Below are 18,938 nucleotides of genomic sequence, written 5' to 3'. Positions count from 1 at the left end.
TGTGGCAGTGAATTTACAGTTCTTTTCTTTTGCAGATCAATGAGGAATAAGTGCACAGTGGACAGTATGCCAGTAGCTGGAGTGATGGGCGATGAGTTCATAAAAGGAGGTGTGCAGAGTCTAATCAGTCAGTGGCCTGAAGGGATGGATGTTGCTTGGATGGAGTGGTTTCCAAGAGGGGCCCAGAGGGATGAGTTGCAGCACCTGTCGACTTGACATGTGAGAGAAGAGGTAGCAGTGAATGTCATCTGCTAGTGTAGTATGCAATGAGGTCACACTTTTCCAGCATGCAGTTGGGTGGCAGTTGTTATTGTTCATAGTTCATAGTTCATAGGTTCATACTAAGCTAACTGCCCTTGTGAGCCATTTTAAGCCTAGCCAATTATCCCTTGTGAGACTCAAACCCTGCACCTTGTGTTTGTAAGGCAAACACTTTAACCATTACACCACCGTCCCAACAATGAAACCTGGAAACTGACATAAAATCAGACTTGAAAATTGTCATAGGTTACTTAAACACAGTCTCTTTCAAATATGGCTGTGACTTTCAGGAATCCCTCAGTTCACTGGAAACTACTTGAAAATTACAACCTTTTGGACTTGATGATAATCTGCTGAACTGTTGTAACCAGAAACCTTTTATTCTACTCTCCAAGAAGAGCGGTGACCTCCTGTAAATGCTCTCTCACGATCCTGTCAAGTACAGCATACACATAATTGCATGCTTTTGCTGCAGAGTCAGTCACACCCTCCAAATGGTCCTCATGAAGTCAAGCATTCATTTCTAGCAAGGCAATCTGGTCATATTTAGGGAGCAGGGCCAGAGCAATCTGAGGTCCACCTGCAGACTCTTCCACATAGCAAAGGTCAACCAGTGGAGTTTCCTCAATAAATCCAGTTGAGCAGGCACACACATAGTACTTCATTGGAATGCCAGCATCAATGACAGCCAGTGTTGCAGCATTCACATAGGCACAGTAATTTCCACCATCAGACTGAAAAATCTGGACATAGATGTCAATTTGAGAGCGAGGATACAGCTGTGTTAGTATTGCTGCTTCAAAAGTCTGCTTAAGATGCAGTGTCATTTCATTGGATTTGCGATCACCATGTGAACATCTCTTACGTTCCCCTGTGCTAAAAGTTGCCATGCTGTATTGGCAGTTTATTGTTGCCTTATCATGCAAACTTTTACTTCTAGAGCCACGGATCTCGTGGGGCCCGTACACAACCGCTAGCGCCTTGGTGTTTCCTTGTTCGATGTAAGCTGATCCGTCAGCTTGGGCAAACACCCCCATTTGTCCCTGAATTTTAAGAAGTTCAGTTGCTTTTCTGCCATCTATCCTAAATCCCTGGTCAGAAAGAAGTTCCAATCCAGCCATGTTTACACTACTGCAGTTACTTCTTTCTTCTTTTTTTTTTTTTGCTCTTGCAGCTACAAGGTATTGTCTTTGATTTTCTGCTTTGAGTAGGAGGATAATTGCTAGGATTGACGCTCTTACTGCATTATTGGTACATGGGGTTTTCATAGAAATGGGGCAGGTTGTAGGAGTATTACCATGGGAGCATACCATTCATTGCAAGGGATGGGTATAATTATGCTTACTGCTGAAGGAGGTATTAGGAGGGTAATTTTGCTAGGTAGTTCTGATCATGCAGAGGGTAGAGAGGGCGTGTCAAGTGCTCCTGTGGAGATAGATTTGTCAGTTAGGTTTAAGGGTATAGTTACAGTTACCTATATCTATATAGGTTGGATTAAGGTTTAAGTAAAGATGATATTATATGAGGTTTCCATCTTTGCTAACATTTTTGATTAATGGCAAGTCTCGGTTATGAGAGGGTAGGGATGACAACGTGAGGTTGCAATCAATGAACTGCAGGGCAAGATAGGTTTGTGAGGGTCAAACTGTTCAGGTAGGAGAGGCAGTGAGATGGTCTGAATACCTTAGTGGTGGGCATTATAGGTGGGTTTTCAGGTACTAGGTCACTGAATATCAAGCAGCACAGTTTATAGTTTTCGCCAGAACACTAATATGTTTGGCCTGTTTTATCTTTGGGGGTATTTCATTTACAAATGTTATGTATTTTTTGTGAGTGGGTGTGGGTCAGCAAATGCTATTTTGGTTATTGAATGTTTTGCTTTGTACTGCTGGGTTTTCATTTGTTGGATGGTTTTGTGCTCTCTAGTGCTGGTGGTGCTTCTGTCATTTAATGACTGGGGTATGAGTACACATGTTAGAAGGGCATTGTTATCTGGTGTTAGAGCGTAATTATTGGTTTTAATTTCAATGGCCTATGCAATTGGTTGCTTGGCCAGTTTGATGTTAATTATCAGGGAATCATTAGGATGGTTATTGCACTGACTGTAACAAGACCTTTTTTGGTTGTACCATTAATGTGGTGGTAAAATGGGGTCGCAAGTTGGCATGATGGTATGCAGTTGTCTCTGCATGGTTTTAGTGGTAGTGGGCTTACTGTTTGATTGTTGGCTGATAATGCTCTTGGAATCATTGTGTGGCTTCCATTGGTCATGAGGTAAGGGTTATTTATTTTATGAGCAGTGGCTATATTAGATTATGAAGTTAGGGTTGCTATCTGGGCATAGGAGAGGGATCAGCAGTTTATTTTCAGCTGCTTAGGTAGCTGGCTATTCTTGTTAGTTATGTGAAAGGGTCTTAGGAGGTGATGACTTTGTTACAGCTTGATTAGAGAGCATGGGGTACACTGCATGATGTTTGGGTGGATGCCTTAATGGTGATTAGGTTGCTGGAAGCCTAGCAAAGAGAGGGGGAACAGCCTGGTCAGGCTGGTGGGCTGAGAAGAGGGTCAGCCTTGCACTCTTCTGTCCCCCCTCTGGTGTTGGATAGTTAATTCAATAAGTAGGGAAAGGAAAGTGAGTGGTTACACTGCTTGATAAGTACATAAGCAAGCAGAGATAGCTGCTTATTTAGTTTAAGGTATAATGCAATAAATGGTAATAAAAGTGAGTGTGTACACTGCTTCATAAGTAAGTGAGTGGAGGTATGGACACTACTTACTGATCAGGATGAACAGGTTTATGCTGTCCTATCCTATGATAATGTTAAATGGATGTTATTTCACCTGTATCATGTTTTGGTTGAAATGAATGAATATTGGTTAAAAAGTATTTTATGAAAATTCAGTAAAGGTCGTCAAATGACATTCAGTGTGATGTGTTTCTTGAAGGGGACCAGGGCAAATGAGGTTTGGAACAGACTAATTTGTCCAGGGACATTTTCAAGTGGGGTTAAATAAATAGAGAAGCAGGAATTAGGAGGATAAGGGGAGGATAGGGTTAAATAGCAATGTATGAGGTTTAGAAGGAAATGAGGTTGGAGTAGGGAGGGGCTTAAAGGATTTTAGGCAAGTGTAACTAGATTAGGAGTCACATTTTGGCGTGAACTTGCTAATCACCCTTCCTCCCTCCCCTTTTTATTAGAGGGGAATATGGTTAAGTACTTATGTATTATCGCAGCCACATTTTCGCAGTAATACTGGTTGCTTCCCGATAGTGAAATCTGGCCATTAAATGTTTTAAAAAGGTCATGCAATGTGTTTTCTTTCACAATGAAGGCTCCTTTATGCAGGGATATCAATAAAAAAGGAGAACCTCAGTGACGCTTTTTAGGTATGCAGTAGACTGGCAGCATGTCGTAAGAAACCCAGCTTGACCGGCAAAAAAACTGTTTGGTGCACTCCTAACTGCAATTTCGGACAACTTCCTGTCCGCATTACTTACTGCAACTTTATCACAGAAATGTTTATTTTGAAGTATGTTTACAAACTGTGAAAACATAAATAATTTAGCAAAACCATCATTCCTGTATCTGTGTGTTCCTTCTCAGAAGGATTCCTTCCACAGAATGAAAATAATCCATTCATCAGTAACAGAGCAGCCATGACGAATCAAGCGTGCAAAATAGAAGAGGTATTTTTCAATCTTTTTCTCTTCCTGAAGATAATCCAAACTTATTCTTCAGTAATAACAACTTTGAATAAAACCTTACAGTGTTTCCTACACTCGTTTTGATTTCAGGATACAAATTTTGCAACCGTGAAAATGTGGTTACGATAATACTTACGTACCGATGGCTATTTTTAGTTTGAGTAGGGCGGAGAAGAGGGGCAGGCTTGCCCTATTCTGTTCCCCCTCTGGTGTTGGATGGTTAATTCAATAAGGTGGAAAAGGGAAGTGAGTGGTTATGTTGCTTGATAAGTACATAAGCAAGCAAAGATAGCTGCTTATTTGGTTTAAGGCATAATGCAATAAATGGTAATGGAAGTGAGTAGATATGCTGCTTCATAAGTAAGTGAGTGTAGGTATGGACACTGCTTACTAATCAGGTTGAGCAGGTTTACGCTGTCCTGTCCTATGATAATGTTACATGGATGTTATTTCACCTGTATCATGTTTTGGTCGAAATGAATGAGAATTGGTTAAAAATTATGTTTACAGAAATTCAAAAAAGGTCATCAAACGTCATTTGGTGTAATGTGTTTCTTGAATAGGACCAGGACAATTAAGCTTTCATTCTTTATAAATAACCGAACTTCTTCAGAATACAAATCCAATGAGATGTCAAACAATAATATAGAGATACAAGCTATGTGAGGAGAGTAGTATATGTATAGTTACCAATAAGCAGTGTGTATCATTTTAAATATCACCAATGAACTAAGGAAATGCATGAATTTTCAGATATATGCAAAATAGTGTGATGAATATTCATTAGTCTAACCATCTAAGTGCACACCTAATATTGATGCTTTCATTCAAATCTGAAGCAATTTCGAAATTCAAGTGTAACTGCCATTTAAGCTCTCTAAATTCTAGAAACAATTCAGTGTTCCCAAAGAAACATCTACATGTTCTAAAACAATGAAATGAAACTTTTCAAAACTGATGCTAACTGAGCTGTGTTTGGCAAGTGCATTATTAGGGTTGTGGGCTCTAATAGCTCCCAAATGTTCTTTTATGTGGTCAGAAAGTCTACGTAGAGTTTTCCCTACATAAAAAACTATTAAATGAAGTGCATATGCAAGCATAAATCACTGAAGATGAATTACAATTAAAATGCCTGGGGAAAGTACCAGTATATTTACAATGTGAAATAGAAAAATCAGATCCTACATAAATATATGGGCATACAACACATCTGTTGCACCTGTGCATGTCAATGGGCTTAGAGCTAATGTAAGGTTCATTAACTAAAAACTGGGTGTCCCTATTTTCAGAAAACTTACGTATATTCCTAGATCTCTTAAAAATAAATGAAGGTGCGGTCCCTAAAGTAGTACCAACTTGTTGAGATTCTGAAAGAATGTTCCAATTATTGGTGATAATTTGTTTAATGTTCTGCATGTCCCAGGAGATAGGTAAAGGGAAACTCAACGTTTGATCTGTACTCAAAGTATTTCTAGATATAGGTTGAAAACCAAATTTCAAAATAGGAAAGTGTTTTGTATATCTGTCAGCAGCTACTTCATTAAACAATTGATCAACTAAATAGTATGGATAGTTCCTTGAGTGAGACATGTTCTTTAAAAGAGTGGCTTATTTAAAAAGCTCATCATCATGACTAGTCAATCTAGAAATAAATATGAACTGGCCTTTTACTAAGTTTTTCTTCATTAAAAAAAGGATGCTGACTGGTGAATAAATATATAAATGTATAAATATCCTTTCTATGTACTGTGGATCGAAGTTCATCTGAGGGAAGTAAATCAACCTGTGTGTATAGAAAATTGAATGCGTGTCCTCTCCCAGAAACCACTAGGTTAAGAAAGTTTATACTGATTTTCAAGTCAGAAATAAAACAATCAAGACTGGTATCATCACCTCAACAAGCAAAAAAAAAGTATCATCTATGTAACATTTGTACAAGATAGCTTGTTGAAAATTGTGTAGGTAAGACAGGTGCTCTAATTCCCAAGTGCTAAGGACCAAGTTTGCAAATGCTGGAGCTCGTTTAAACCCTATGGCTTCACCTTTTATCTGTTTATCAATATTGTCGTTAAAGAAGAAAAAATGTATTGTTAAGCACAATGTTAACTAGTGTATACAGAGTGTTAATCTTGGTAGTGGAAAAGGTAGTATACTTGGTTAAAAACAGTATAAAATACATTAGACCTTTTTATGTAGCATATTTGTATATAGCACTTCAATATCCATTGTGACAAAAGTGCAATTGGACAAAAGATTTTTTTTCTGATAAATTTCGTTTAAAAAAGACCATAGTCTCTAAGATAATAAATAATAGATTGTACGAGTGGTTTAAGTACAGAATCATGAAATTCAGCTTTTTTTTTTCAGTTTTTGTTTTTCTATTAGATATAATATGCCTGAATGGGGTGTATTTGTTTGGTCTTTGTGAATTTTGGGTATACCAAAAATTTTAACCAGGTTAGGGGAGTTGACTGACATAAATGAGTATTCATCAGGAGAAATAACATTGTCTTTTTCAAGTTGTTTTAAAGATCTGTCAATGGATGCAAAATGTTTATTAACTACTTTGATATCAACTAGTTAGAAAAAATCATTATTGTTGAGTACTTCCTATTATGTTAATATAGTCACTTTGTTCCTTAAGGACTAAACCTGTCCCTTTGTTAGCAAGCATGATGCGTAGAGTTTTATCATTAGTTAATTCTGCCAGTGCTGTCCTTTCTAAAGAAGAGATGTTATGCCATGTATTAGGATTGTTAGAGTTGTTTAGTTTTCTGATGTCCCTTTCACAAACTTTCAAAAAAACTTTAATGGAGTTATTAAGTGCTGTGTTGTAGAGGCTCTTTGGATGAATAGTGTGCAACATGGAAAATAAATCATCCCCGGTGTCAGTCATCAGTCATATTTTCAGATTCTTCAAGTTTGTCGTTCAGTAAAAGTTTTAAGTTTCATTTTCTGGCATATAGTCACAAATCTAATAAAAGGTTTGACAAATTTGCCCTTTGCTATGGAATGAAATTGAGTCCTTTTTGTAAAACTTGCAAATGTTCATTAGTAATATTCCTATTTGTTCATAGGCTCATAGGTTGGCACTAGGCTATCGGCCCTAGGGCCTATACAAGTCTAGCCATAACAATTCCCTGGCTATTTCTTCCCACAATATTTACTTCCCTGGATCCCTGTCTAGCAGGGCAACTGACGTGATCCCTGGGGTGAATTTCCTATCTCCCATCCAATAGTCAAGGTTCCTTTTGAAGAGGGCCAAGGAGGCGCTCTGCTTGACATGTAAGGGCAGTCTATTCCAGATTATGGGGAGTCTCTGGGTCAGGAACCTATGCCTCCAGCATGTTTTGTTCATTGTGATAACAAGGTTTAGATCGCTGGAGTGTGTGGCTTTGAGGGATTGGGATATCTTTAAGTAGAGCATGTCCAACAGCTCAGGGTTTGACATGGCCTTGTATGTTAAGCAGAGATCTCCTCTGAGTAGACAATATGCCACAGAGTATAGCTGGAGTTTTTTTATATGGTCAGCATAGGGCATCTGCTTTAGGGCCGCAATTCTTTTAGTGAGATATTTCTGCGGCCTTTCCAGCTGTTGCAGATGTCTTGTATGGTACATACCAAATGGGGCGTTGTACTCTATAATGGGTCTAATGAGGGATGAGTACAGTGGGACAATTACCTCATTTTTCTGGATGAAAAGCCCTTAGTGATGAAGTGTGCCAGATAGAAGGATTTCCTGACTGTTGTAGCGATGTGGTTATCGAAGGTGAGACCACTGTCCACCTGTGCCCCTAAGTTTCTCATCACACTTTCGGTGTTTAGTGTACTGCCACCTATGTGGTAATTCATGGGTACATGTTTTTTCCCAAAGGGGATAACTATACATTTCTTGGCATTAAGCTTGAGCCCATGGCTCTGGGAACAAGCATCTGTTTCTGTAAGGCCCTTTAGTAAAATATCCACATCATTTGGGAATTCAATAATGGCTCCCAGTTTGCAATCATCTGCAAACTTTGTTAGCCAGAGTCCCTTAGTGTTGGCCTGTACTTCAGAGAAGTAGATGTCAAACAAGAGCAGTCCCAGGACTAAATCCTGAGGTACTCCACTTGTCACTTGTCTGGAGCTGGATTTGGAGTCGGCTACTTTTACAATCTGGGTTCTGTCAGTAAGCCAGCTGGCAACCCATCGAGTGATATAGGGATTTATGTCCAGCTTAGTAAGTTTATCTAAGATTCCAGAGTTGGGGATGGTGTCAAAGGCCTTGGTGAGGTCCAGATAGGCTGTGTGGACCGCCTTACCCTCATCCACAGCTTTGGAGACTGATTCAAAGAAGTCAGTCAGGTTCAGGAGACAAGATCAGCCCTTCATGAACCCAAACTGGGTGGGATCTAGTGTTTGAAGGTTACCGGTTTCTTTGTTTATAAGTTTCATGATAATGCGTTCCATGCCCTTGCAAATCAGGCTCATCAGACTGATGGGATGGCAGTTCCCGGGATCCAAGGTGGATCCCCCTTGTGGAGTGGAATAACTGTAGCTATGCGCCACTCAGTGGGCATGAAGCTGGAGGTGAGGCTATAATTAAACATGACACTGAGGTGAGGTGCCAGTTCATTTTGTAGTTCATGTAGTACACAGCCCAGGATGTCACCTGGTCCCATGGATGCTGTATTCTTAACTTTGGAGAGTGCGATTTCTACCTGTGTGGCCATGATTACCGAAATTTGGCAATCTTTTGGAATTGAGATGAGCCCTTTAGGGGGTGATAGGGGTTGTAAGATTAAATAGTGTGAAATTCATTTGCTGTAAGGCCAAGTTATTATCAAATTGTCATGAAGCAGTGTTATTGGTGTACAAGTCCAAATTTGTTAAAGAGGAATTACAATCAGGGGAAGTAAATGCTCCATTTGGAGAGCATAGGATTTGTGAAGTGTTAACAATTTGTGTATGTATCAACAGAGAATGAAAGACAGCAGCCAAGAACCAAACACGGTAAAAGTCCACTGGAAAAAAGTCGCAGAAATAACCTTCTTCTTAAAAAACTTTAATATGACAGGACTGAGCACTTTCATAAGACTATAACACAACTTCATCAGAATCCAAGTACAAACAGCCTAATTCCCCTTAAATAAGAGCATTAAATCACCTGACCTAATTAGTTCTTAAAGACCCAACCCATTACCCCTATTAAATGTATATCCAATAAAGTGTATAACCTTGTGATTATCTAAATTACAACGTCAATCAAATGTTCTTATAGACAAGATAAATTGTTATACATGTTAAAATCTAAAATTCAAAATCTAAAAATACTTCTGCAGCAAAACTACTTTAAACAAATTTCATATATGATACAATTTCATATGTAGTAAGATTTTAACCTTAAGGTACTGGCTATGGAAATGGTTTCATTTAATCCAGGGGGGGCTGTGGCGTTTAACTTGAGTTGCCATAATAACTCTTTGTATTCTGTTAAGTCACACCATGGTCCACCCCAATGCTGTTTAACAACCATATCCAACCCAACAAACAAAAAAACATGGTCAGGAACATTTTTGAGATGACAATAAAGAGATTTACTCATCTTCCTGTTCCTTATGTCGTTCAAATGTTTGTATATTCTCTCCTTAAATTGCCGAACTGTCTTTCTCACATAAAAACTTTTGCCAAATAGCTAAATAAACCACCCCTTTTGTTTTACAACTGACGTGTGAATTTATACTTATTTTAAGGTTGTTAACCTTAACCTGCTCAGTTTCCATTATACAGAAGCATTGACTACAGCTGCCACATTTGAAAGTGCCATTTTTTTCTTTTATTGTAAAAATCTTTACCTCTGTCATCAACTTCTAAAAAACTCTTTAGGCATCCAGCACACCTAGTAACAAAACTTGGTCTCTTGCCCAATAGTTCTTTTAAGCCTTTAAAACCCTCAAAAAAGGCCCAACTATTAGTAATAATCTGCCTAACCATTGGAAAATCCATTGTGTAAGCTGTAATAAAAGAACACTTATAAGTGTCTCCATTACTGTTAGTACGGTCAGTATACATGTGTTCAGATTCATACATAATAGGTTTAATGGATCCCCCATTCCTTCTCAGAAAAATTTCATCCTGGCTTTGTTGAATAACAATTACAGGGTAACTTCTAGAAACAAACATGTTTTTTATATTGTTACACTCCTTTTCAAAAGTTCCATTGTCAGCAATCATACGGGCTAACCTAATGTATTGTCTTTTAACAATTCCCTTTTTCTGATGTACCGGGTGGCAGCTATCATAGTGAAGAAGACTATTAGAACAAGTGTTCTTTCTGTAAATATTGCTTTGTATAGCCCTCTGATTCTCGTCCTTAGTAATCAGTACATCTAAGTAACTAGTTTCTGTTGTACTGTATGAATATGTAAACTTAAAAAAGATATAGTAGAATATAGATATTCCAAAAAATCTTTAGTTTTATTTTCACTTAATTCCCATGCTATAAAAATATCATCCAAAAACCTAGTATATAGGTACCAACCAGGTAGTTCACTTCTGTTAAACAAATAACGTTTCTCCCATTGTAAAAAGGACAATGTTACAACTGGCCCCCATAGCTACTCCCTTCTTTTGTTGGAAAAACTGCCCGTCAATGAAAACAAAATTGTTTTTTAAAACCATTTCCATCAATGTGTCCAAAACATTAATTTCATTGTTACTAAAAACTTTAGATTCCAACAAAAAATCGTGGAACAATTCTAATCCTTCATCCTGAGGTATTATGTTAAACAGGTTAACCACATCAATGGTGACAAATGCCAATTGGTGGGTATAACATACATTTATTTTATTTATTTAACATTTGTTGACCGGGAATGTCCAACTAGGTTCCACAGAGCCTGTTTTCAGCGGAGGCCCGGGGAGAAACGCTCCAGATGCATGTCTTTGGAATTCCTCAGTTTATACAAAAAGTCCCACAAATACTTGATGATGTGCTTCTCTTTTTGAACAACTGCCTTAACTTTCTGATCTATATACATGGCCATAGGGTGGGTAATAGAAGTACTGTCACTAACTATGGGCCGCATGGGAGGGTCAGACAAAATTTTATGTATTTTGGGAATGCCAAACAGGGTGGGCACCTTTGGGAATTTAACTTGTAAAAACTCATATGTTTCAAAGGTAATTTCACCCTGATCAAACATATCTTTCAGAAATATTAATAAAATTCAAAGATGTTTGTTCATAATAATCTTCATCAAACACATGTTTGAACATTACTTGCAAAAAAACAATAAACTATTAAACTCAAACCAGCGAGCAATAGACTGAAATTAATCCAAACCAAAATTAAAAATCCAGTTTTATTAGCGTTTTCGGCCTCCCCTTCTTCAGACAATAAACAAACAAATTAACAACTAATTTATACTGTGTTTTAATACAATTATTCAATTATATTATTAAGCCTTGTGCTTTCTTTAAAGAGACTGTACTTGTAAACCGGTTCTTATGTCCCGTAAGCTAACAACCATGGAATACTTACACACTTGAGACCATAACTACATATATTTTAAAATAAATTAATATAGGCATTATTAAACCCTACAATATTCTAAAAAACACATATACTATGTTATAAAATATAAAATGTGTTATCTAATTTCTAAGATTAAAAACGGGAAACATTTACTACAGCTTATTATAACACTACGCAACCATAAATACAAGTCAGAATATGACTAATTCTTTAACATACGATTTAAAACTAACTTAAACCATCCAGCTAATAATTAAACCCTAATCTATTCTAACAATATACAGATGCATATTAAGTTGAAAACTTCATTTAGTTATAAATAAGCATCAAACCTACAATTCCCTTTGTTATGCTTATTGAAAACATCTGTTTTCCTTGTTGGTGAACATTCAAGCAATTACTATTGAGACTAAATCAATTTTATTTTTGTTTTTATGTTATGTTTTGTAGAATATTTTATTTACCTACGTAGGGCTAATAATTTCAGTATACTTTTAATAGAAACACATTCATTAAGCCCTAGTGGAATATAGGCTACTGTCCTAATTTGCCACATAATTTCATCAACCTCAAGTTGTAATTGCCATGGCCCCCTTCTTACATCTCCTTGACATTGTTGTAGTATTATGAATTTAAATCTATGATCAGGACACTCCATAATGTGCTTACCTAGTGCATTTGTTGTATCTCTTTTATTAATAGCATACTGGTGTTCATAAATACGCTGCTTGATCTTTCTCTCCGTTTTGACAATGTAATACACAGAGCATTGGTCACAGCAAGCTGTATACACAACTCCTCTAGTTTCACAATTAAATTTACCATTAACGTGGTATGTCCTCTCCCTAATAGTGACTTTATTATCTGTTCGTATAAATTTACATTGCAGACATGACCCACACTTGTACATTCCGCAAATCCTTGCTTGATTAATTTTTCTTTTTCTTTCAAGTAATGCTTTTAAATTTGAACCTTTTCTATATGTAATACTAGGTTTATCCCCTAATACTTTCAACAGGCCACTATCTTCTGTTATGATGGCCTGAGTTTTATTCAATATTTCCTTTATTCTAATATAATCAAGGGAATATGTGCAAAGGAAATAGGTCGTTATGTCATGCTTTTTATTGTGTATGACCGTATTATATTGATCTGCTATAAGTTCCACATTTCTAACAGAATTATTCTGTAATAGAGGTTTAAAATATCCCATATTTCTCTTAGAACTAACCTCAAAAGTAATATTATTCACCATAATTTGCGGGTATCCTCTATTAATGAACATAGTTTTCAAAAATTCACATTCACTAATAAAATCCATTTCGCCAGATACCATTCTAGCCGCCCTTACCATCTGTCCTTTCACCACCGCTCTCTTTTGATGGTAAGGGTGACTGCTGGTGAAATGCATAAAAGCATTAGAATAAGATGGTTTTCTATAAATTGTACTTTAGAATCTAAGGTTAGTTGTATCCTTCACTATATTAATGTCCAAGAAGTTAATACTGTTATCCTCTAAACTATAAGTAAATTCTAAAAAATCGGTCATCCCAGTGATATTATTGATGAAAGCTGGAACCAATGCTTTTTCCCTTTCCAAATCAGAAACATGTCATCCTGGTATCTAGTGTACCAGGAGACATTTTCTTGAAATAAACTATTTGTAAATAATAAGTTTTTTCCCAATGGGCCATAATGCAATTGACAAAACTCCCCCCACAGGGAGACCCCATGGCTACTCCAGTATTCTATAGATAGAGTTGCCCATTGAAGGTCATAAAGTTGTTGGTCAACACAATTTCAAGTAAGATTTCTGCTAAGTATATAGTTTTCTCATCCACTTGTCTAGTTGTCATAAATTCCCTAATCCATTCAAGTCCCAATTCTTGAGGGATTACAGTGTATAGGCCTTTCACGTCAATTGTGACAAAACTATAATTCTCATGATATTTTACCTTACTTATATTTTCTAAGAAACTCCACGAGTCCCTACAAATTTGGGACTCTTGTGCCACCAAGGGCTTCAGTATATTGTCTATAAACTTAGCACAAGCATAAGTCACAGACTCTCTTCCATCTACAATAGGTCTAAACAAGGGGGGGAGGTCAACACATCATTTATGTATTTTGGGTGAACCAAAAAGGGGTGGTATCCTAGGGGCAACCATGGATAGATACTGATGTACCTCGATGTCAGTAACACCTTCTAAAAATAAATCATCTACGATGCCTCTAATTTTCTTATAAACCATGTTAACTTCATTGATACTAACTTGCATATATGCTTTAGTAGTTAAGTGTTTATCCATGCTTTTACTATATTCATTCTGATCCATGAAAACCAACCCTCCCCCTTTATCGGGTTTCATTACCCTAATATTGCATTCATTCAATAAATTAAAAAATTCCCATTCATTTTTAGCAATATTGGTCTTATTATTATTTATAAAATTTGTTTCATTTACAATAGCTCTTAGGTCCATTTTGCATATTTTCTCAAAAGTGCTTAAAGATGCATGCAATGGTGGGTTAAAAATACTTGAAACCCTCAAAGAGTTTGTTAATGAGGAGTTTGTTCCCATAAGTGCATTTAGATTCAATTTACGCACAAAAAGTTTTAGATCAACAATAGTTTTCACAATGTCCATCTTTCTATCAGGAATAAATGATAGCCCTTTAGAAAAAAAGTCTACCATATCCTGTGTAATAGTTATAACTGTCTAATTGAATATCTTAAAGTCCCCTTCAGAACTTATAAATATCTGGGGTTCATGTAGCAGGTATCTTGTCATCTCCTCCGTTGATTTCAGTGGTTCTTCCTCTGCCCCTGATTCTTGTTCACATTGTGATTGTTGCGCTGACCATTGTGGTTTTCTGAAAACCCTGGTGATTGACTCTATTATTTCAATTAACATTATTGTTAGCCCCTTGGTATTGTGATGGTCTATTATTGTGGGCATTATTATTGTTGTTAAGTCTTTCACTACGATATAAGGGTTGTGCTTCTGCAGCGTGGGATGTAGCTTCTCCTTGCATAGAACTATTCACTCCCTCCCCAATAGCCTCATCGTCAGTATCCAGGTTAGCTTGCTGACTATCAGCATTTTGTGTATTATAAGGCGGGCATGGATACGCCTTATTATTTGCTTACTCTTGCAAGTCGCTAGCTATCTTTTTCTTTTTTGTCGCCAACAATTGAGCCATGGTAGCTTCAATGCTAGAAAAAATTCTAGCATACTCATACTTATATCATATTAATTCATTATCAGTCTTTATAGCGTGCTCTAATATTTCAAGTTCACTCTTCAAATTATTGGTTTCAGCTTTATAATAATTTATCAATGACTGTAAGAACTCAAACCCTTGTTTGTCAAAGACAAATGTTCCCAGTGAAAAACAAAGTTTTCAACTAGTCCTACAGGGTAATGCCACTGGCGCAACCCCCTAGGAATGATCTTTTTATCTATACATTCTTGTAGGTATGCAATTTCAAGCTGTAGCTTCTTACATTTATACAGTTTATGGTCAAAGTTATTCATCCAAGTTGTAATGGTACTCACCATCTGATTCTGTTTATGTGAACATGTCTGAACATTCTTTCAAGGTAATCCCTTTTGGACATAATTACCATTCCCCCACCCTTGCCTGGTTTCATGACCCAAATTTCTTTATTCATGCTAAGCTCTTTAAGTAGCTTTCTCTCACTTTCACTCAAGTTATATAGATAGGAACCTCTATTTTGCTGTTGTAACATATTCTTAAAGTTCCACTCACAAATCTTTTCAAACATGTTTAGTATTAAAGATGCTACTTTTTCATAGCACATTACTAGTGTATGTGTTTTCCACATCCTTAAACAAAATTTTAAAATTAAGTTTCCTTAAGAATAGCTTTAAATCTAACATAAGGGTTTCAATGCTAGAGAAAGCAGTAGGTACAAAAGTTAATCCTTTGCTCAAAAGTGACCCTAAGTCATTATGTATTTCTAGTTCTGAAAAGTTGTATATATTAAAGTCCCCACTCTGATTAGTTGTGGTAGAAGGAATTTGTTCACAAACAGTACCTGGAAGGATGGGGACTTCGTCTAGAATGCCATTCACTTCTGCTGTTATTTCTGAGGCCTGTTTCCCCCTCTCCTCCTCCCCTGATTCCAAGGGTGAGGATTGTAGTTCTGTCGTGGATCTCCATAGTGGTTCCTCTGCCCACCATTGGTTTGGTTGTAAATCCTTTTGGATCTTCTTAGCGGTGGTCATTCTAAAGGATCAACTTCATCCTGGTTGTCATACCCTTCCTCGTCATAATCTAGGTTGGACTCAAAAACCATCCCCCGTGTTCCTCACCGTTCAATTTATTCCTTATCGCCACATGCTTAGGGTAAGCCCTCCCCTCCAGATACTCCAGCCTATCATGTTCCAGCTTTCACCACTTCCTCCTTTCAACTTCCATAACCACCAAATCTCTTTTAGAAAAAATAGAGTTGTAATCAACTTTGTGTACATTAAATAAAAGATCTTTTTTTTATTTTTGCATCTAGTGAGTCTGCCTCCTTAATAAGTGTTTCGATTTCTGCCAAATTGTGTTTCTTCAGAATGTTTAGCAGAGTTAACCTCTGAGTGTTGAAAAATTTAACAAGTTCCACATGCAGAGGTGAACCTTCTACTAAGCCACTAGGACACTTCCAAAGGTGAAGACCCTTGGGAACGCTTCCATTCTTAATACATTCCAAAAGAAAAGCATTTTCTATTTGTAGTTTTTTACACCATATAACACCTTCTTTAAAGTATCTAGAGAATCTTTGAAAGTACCTGTGTCATTCGTATTGCTTGTTCCCTGGCCAAAACGAATGGTAGTTCATAGCCAGCTATCCAAATTCACCTGTTCCTGTGTAGCCTTATTAAGACCAGGGGAATAGTGTTCCGAAGCCTCTTTTAAACACACTGGTGTATTCAAATACTCATTGCTGCATGAATGGGAGCCCCCAGGTGCTCCATTACATTCCAATAACAACTTTACTAGTTGAGTTAGTTGTCCGACTCTGGTATACAGTTCTTTTATAGTAGGCACAGGAAATGAAGGTTCCCCATTAACTCCTTCTCCAGGGGACATCGTGCCAACAGAGAATGAATGGCAGCAAGTGTTTTTAGATTTTGGATTTTAGATTTTAACATATATAACTTAATTTATCTCGTCTATAAGAGCATTTGATTGGTGTTGTAATTTAGATGTTCACAAGGTTATACACTTTATTGGATATACATTTAATAGGGGTAATGGGTTGGGACTTTAAGAACTAATTAGATCAGGTAATTTAATGCTCTTATTTAAGGAGAATTAGGTTGTTTCTACTTGGATTGTGATGAAGTTGTGTTATAGTCTTATGAAAGTGTTCAATCCTGTCATATTAAACTTTTTTAAGAAGAATGTTATTTCTGCGACTTTTTTCCAGTGGACTTGTATTGAATTTGTGTATGTTTGCTAAACTGCGTAGGAAACTCCTGGTGATGATCCTGTTGCCTGTGTTCTGAAATCTGCTATTGCCTCAGCCCCTGGGTAAGCCTCTCTCTGCCTTTTGTTTTCATTTTTCCCCTGTAAGAAAAATTTTGGGTTGGGTCTAATATAATAGTCAGAGTTGCACAAGTTTCATTTGTCTTATTGGGAGACAAAAAAGTAATATTGTTGTTTACTAGATCTGTGTTGTTGTGTGATCTCTTATCCTGGTGGGTAGCAGCTTCAGTAGAATGTTTTTTATGGTGAGAAAAAACAGATGAACTGCTGTCAGGAGCATGACCGTTGGACCTCATGGCATTATTATAAACAGATGAATTTCCTGCGTGCTGGTATACTGTAGTTTCTTTCACAGTATATACAGCACGATTGTCTTTCACATTAAGTTTTTTACAGGGTATGCTGTTAGTCTGTTGTATTGATACAAATCCAGGTCAAGTTTCTGTTTCTTTCTAGTTATAAGGGTGGAAACATGCCTCTCAACTTTCTGCCTGATACCTCTGTACATGTGCTCATAAAAGAGGAAGTCTCTGTTTTTCATGACAACAGAGTTAAGGAAATTAATCTGTTTCTTGAGTTCTTCTCATCTAGTCTTTGTTGTCAGCATTAATGATATATAGAGATTGCAACCCTGTATTGTTGTAGAGGCTAAGAGAGTCATATAGTTGAGAATTACTGGAGGCATTGTTGAGAAACAAAAAAAAAAATACATAAGAATATTGACTATGACATACTATACTTGGACACTTGTATTGCTCATCAAATTGTATCCCAAGGGTTACGGTTTACAAAGTTTCCCAACAATGCCTCCAGTAATTCTCAACTATATGAATCTCTTATCAGCCTCTACAACGATACAAGGTTGCAAACTCAACTTTCACTTTTATGAGCACATGTACAGAGGTATCAGTCAGAGAGTCGAGAGGCATGTTTCCACCCTTATAAGTAGAAAGAAACAGAAACTTGACTGGGATTTGTATCAATATGAAAACCTAACAGCATACCCTATAATAAAACTTAATTTGAAAGAAAATTGTGCTTTCATGCTGTGAAAGAAACTACAGTACACCAGTGCACCAGAAATTCATCTATTTATAATAATGTCATGATGTCCAGTGGTCATGTTCCTGACAGCAGTTCATCCATTTCCTCTCACCATAACAACCATGCTACTGAAGCTGCTACCCAGCAAGATAATAGATCACTCAACAACACAGATCTAGTAAACAACGCTATTACTTTTTTGTCTCCCAAAAAGACGGACGGAACTTGTGCAACTCAGACTATTATATCAGACCCAACCCAAAATGTTTCTTACAGAGGAAAAAAAAAACAAGAGGCAGAGGCAGAGGCTTACCCAGGGGCCGAGGCAGATGCAGATTTCAGAAACCAGGCAACAGGATCATCACCAGGAGTTTCCTATGCAGTTAAGGACACATACACACATTGTTAACACTTCTCAAGTCCTATGATCTCCAAATGGAGCATATACTTCCCCTGATTGTAACTCCTCTTTAACAAATTTGGACTTGTACACCAATAACACTGCTTCACAACAATTTGACAATAACTTGGCCTTACAGCAAATTATTTTCACAGTATTTAACCTTACAAATAGGAGAATTACTAATGAACATTTGCAAGTTTTACACAAAGGACTCAATTTTATTCCATCGTAAAGGGCAAATTTGTCTAACCTTTTATTAAATTTGCGACTATATGCCAGAAAATGAAACTTAAAACTTTTACTGAATGACAAACTTGAAGAATCTGAAAATATGACTGATGACTCTGACACCGGGGATGACTTATTTTCCTTGTTGCACACAATTCAACCAAAGAGCCTGTACAACCCAGCACTTAATAACTACATTAAAGTTTTTTTGAAAGTTTGTGAAAGGGACATGAGAAAACTAAGCAACTCTAACAATCCTAATAAATGTCATAACA

At 37.0% G+C, this 18,938-nt stretch overlaps 1 pseudogene; it reads right to left on the bottom strand.

Annotated features, from left to right (window-relative positions):
• Positions 1-483: 483 nt before the first annotated feature.
• LOC122803287 lies at positions 484-1,403 on the bottom strand (annotated as a pseudogene).
• Positions 1,404-18,938: the final 17,535 nt, after the last annotated feature.

The sequence above is a fragment of the Protopterus annectens genome, chromosome 5.part1, assembly GCF_019279795.1.
Source record: "Protopterus annectens isolate FY-2018-M chromosome 5.part1, PAN1.0, whole genome shotgun sequence".
Classification (NCBI taxonomy): domain Eukaryota; kingdom Metazoa; phylum Chordata; order Ceratodontiformes; family Protopteridae; genus Protopterus; species Protopterus annectens.
The sequence above is the reverse complement of the archived record's forward strand: the minus strand, read 5'-3'. Positions and strand labels throughout refer to the sequence as shown.